This window comes from Solanum lycopersicum, chromosome 9 (assembly GCF_036512215.1).
Source record: "Solanum lycopersicum chromosome 9, SLM_r2.1".
Taxonomy (NCBI): domain Eukaryota; kingdom Viridiplantae; phylum Streptophyta; class Magnoliopsida; order Solanales; family Solanaceae; genus Solanum; species Solanum lycopersicum.
The window spans coordinates 17,402,379-17,406,461 of NC_090808.1; the positions used below are offsets into that span (position 1 = coordinate 17,402,379).

The 4,083-nt window shown below is 30.8% G+C and overlaps 1 pseudogene; it reads right to left on the reverse strand.

Annotated features, from left to right (window-relative positions):
* Window positions 1–1,173: 1,173 nt before the first annotated feature.
* On the reverse strand, window positions 1,174–2,510 carry LOC138338397 (uncharacterized; annotated as a pseudogene).
* Between the last annotated feature and the right edge of the window lie 1,573 nt (window positions 2,511–4,083).

The following is a 4,083-nucleotide window of genomic DNA, read 5'->3' on the forward strand; positions in this document are numbered from 1 at the left end:
CCAAAAAGAAAAATTAAAAATGGAAAAAGTACTAAACAAAAATTTAACCTGTTGTAAAAATAAAACAGTACCACAGTTCGGATGTATAACAAAAAATTATAAAAAGAAAAAACCGAGGCAATATAAAAATTATAGAAAAACTAAAACTATGTATAAATACAAAAAACCAAGACAAAGATATTATGGAAAAAATTATAAAATGAAAAGACCATATAGACCAAAAAGGAAAATATCCCAATGTACATGTTATAATTGCGGAAAGATAGGACACATAGCTAGAGATTGTAAGTTACCAAAAGACCCAAAAAAGAAGCAAATTGCAGAAATAATTATAGATAGTGACAACTATATGCAAATAGAATATATAGACTATGAACTAAGTGAAAATGATAGTATATACGAAGTATCAGACATAGAAACAGAAAATGAAGAAGAATATATTAACCTAAATAATGATATAATAGACTAAGAAATATAATGTCTAAAGACGATATAAAAATAATATCCAAAGAAGATTATCAAAATGAAGAGTTATCAGACCAAAAAATTATATTTGATAATACAATTTTTGAGCAAATAAAAGGAAAAGAATTAGACTTAAGTGTTGAAAAAGTACTTGAAATACCTACTTTGAGAAATTGGTTTAAAAGACAAAAGGAAGATTATTATGTAGTTAGTCAGAAAGAACATATTATAGATTGTAAATATGCAAGAGGAAAAGCATATATACCTATACTAAGTAAATGAATAATAAATAAAGAAATACAAGATATAAAAGCTAAAACACCTAAAAAAATGTACATTTAGGAGGAACAGAAATATTAATAAAAGCTTGTTTTAGAGAAGGAATAGATACACCTATTGAAATATACTTAGAATATGATAGAATTATACACCCTATAGAAAAAAGCGTAATTAATGCAGTAAAAGGAAACCTAATATACCAAAAATTTAAATTTATAATAAGTGCCAATTATACAGTAGCATTAACAGATAGGAATATAGATAAATCATTAGTATTATATTGGGAAATGTTAATAGAGTTAGCACCAGGCAGTAAAATATTTACAGCAAGATGCAAAAACTTATATATATTAACAACAAAACATAAAATAACAGCAAGAAATAAAATCGATAAAATAAAAATAGAAAATCCTTTCGAAAAAATAATTACTATAATAGACAATAATGACTATAGTTATAAAAAAATTGATACAGAAGAATCCTTGTGTTATTGCTCGTTGTTGGAGTAGCTTCTGGTTTCAACAAAGACAAAATCCATTTCTGGACTTCTTCCATATCTGCTTGCCTTATCTCTCGCGAATTGGCATATATCATTAAATGATTTCTTGAATAGTAGCTCCATATGGTATTTCCTTGTAGATAGTTATTAGCTAACTCCTGTATGATAGTTGATAACCCGATTATTCTTTTATTAGCATAAAAACTGGGTATCTCAACTTGTGGTTTCTCTGGTTGTTGCCCTATGTCTTCCGGTATTATCATCTCTCGTGTTAATCCAATTTTTACTATCTGGATCATTGGTTTTATTTCATCATAAAGTATTTCAGCTGGTGCAGTATAGAATCTTATGAAAAATAAGTTTCCTTTTGTTATTTTTTTGTATATCAAAAATGCATTGTGGACCTCCGGGATTCCACTTATCTCTTCTCCTGTATATGTATAAACTGTATTTAATAATCCATAATTATAACAAGTTTTAACTAGGTTTGGATTTGTTTTTGGTTGTGCGATTAACTTGTTATAACCTTGTAATTTTTGGATTAGATAGTCCTGGGTTTTTTCTGTGGTTGTGGTAGATTTGGGTTTATGGTTCAAAAAGTTTTGTATTTTGTATAGGTTTTCAATATATGCTTGGGATATGTGGTTATATGTTTTCTTTTCCTTATGCAGGCTGGCTGCATATGTAGATGTTTGTGGTGCTGGGGTATCTACTATCTGTACCTTTTGGAATAAATGGTTTCGTAAATAAGCTGTTTAGGTTTGTATTTTTTGATGTAGTTTTTTCCATAGCTCCTGTGCTTGTACCTGCAACATTAGAAATGTTATGGGTTTTAGGGAGTTTCCCAACGTCTCCTTTTAGCTCTGGAATTTTTGCGTCTTCCGAACGACGTAGCTCCACATGTTTATAGTCATGCTGCTGACTTATATTTTTCATCTTTTGAAACGCTTTATCCATACTGTCCACTTTCGCAGAAAGTGTAGTAATGACTTTGAGTATTTCTTCCATCGTATCTTTTTCTGGTTCATTTTGGGTTCCTTTTTCTTGATAGATAGTCTGCAACAAGATTCTTGTTAGTCTTAATTACTTCAATTGTAAATGTAAAATTTAATATATTTAATATTAATCTCCTTATTTCTTTTGTTGTAACTGAATCTTCTAACTTTTTTGTTATCCACCATTTTACATGTGTATTATCTGTTCTTACAATAAATTTATTGTAAACAATATATGGTTCAAATGCTAATAAACATTTATATAATTTGAATAATTCTTTTCTATTTATTTCCCATTTTATTTGTGCTTCTGTATAAGATCCTGAATAATACAATGGTGTTCTATTTTTTCTTTTTCATAATTGTATTTTAAAACTCCTTCATAACTATGATCACTCGAATCTGTTTCAACAATATAAGTAAATGTTTTATTTTCATCAGGAAAATATAGTTTTGGTAATTTTTTACATAAATTCTTAATATTTCTTATATTTTTTATCTTTATTGTCGAAATAGTATTCTACATCTTTTTTAAGTTTTTTATGTAATGGTTTAAAATGTTTCGCTAATTTTGGTATGTATTCCCTTACTTGATTTACTATTCCTAGAAAGGATTGTAATTTCTTTTTTGTATCTATATTCTCATCAAGGTTGATTATTTTTTGTACTATGTGGTTTTGCATTTTTATTCCATTTTTATCTATTTGTATTCCTAGAAATTCTATCTGTGGTTTCATAATTTCTGCTTTCTTTTTACTTAAGCTTATACCTGAGTGTTTAATTATGTGTATAAATTTTTCTAATAATCTTACATGTTCATCTTGTGTCTTAGAATATAGTAATATTGTAACGACCCAAATCGGGCCGCGACTGGCACCCACACTTACCCTCCTGTGTGAGCAAACCAACCAATCTAAACCTTAACATTTCAATATAATATCAACAGAACGTAATGCTGAAGACTTAAACTCATTAATAAAATCAATAACTATTATTATCCCCAAAATCTGGAAGTCATCACCACAAGAACATCTATGATCAAATTACTAAACTAAGAGTATTCTAAGAAGCTAAAACAAATGAAAGCTAGTCCATGCCGGAACTTCAAGGCATCAAGACATGAGGAAGAAGATCCAGTCCAAGCTAGAAACATTAGCTCACCCTGAAGATCCGATGTGACGAAGACTGGCTAGAATTGCGGTTGAGTTGAAGACGACGGTACGTCTGCTGCACTCCACAAATAACAAGAAGAAAACAATAAAAGTAGGGGTCAGTACAAAACACGGGTACTGAGTAGATATCATCGGCCAACTCAAAATAGAAAACAATATATACCAAGTAATATCATAAAATCAACTATGATACTCAACATGTAGCAACAGCAACTACTATATCATTAACAATTACCGTCAAGTTCACACATGAGGACTCAAGACTCAATGCCATACTCATTTGGGAATTATGTTCATTAGATTGAGTATATTAACATCTTTCAAGATTCATTATCTTTATTTCTCTTGTGTCGGTACGTGACACTCCGCTCCCTCATATTCATTAATCCTCTTGTGTCGGTACGTGACACTCCGATCCCCTAAATCTATGTGTCGGTTCGTGACATCCGATCCCCTAAATCTACGTGTCGGTTCGTGACACCCGATCCCCTAAATCTACGTGTCGGTTCGTGACACCCGATCCCCTAAATCTACGTGTCGGTTCGTGACATCCGATCCCCTAAATCTACGTATCGGTTCGTGACACCCGATCCCCTAAATCTACGTGTCGGTTCGTGACACCCGATCCCCTAAATCTATGTGTCGGTTCGTGAAACCCGATCCCCTAAATCTA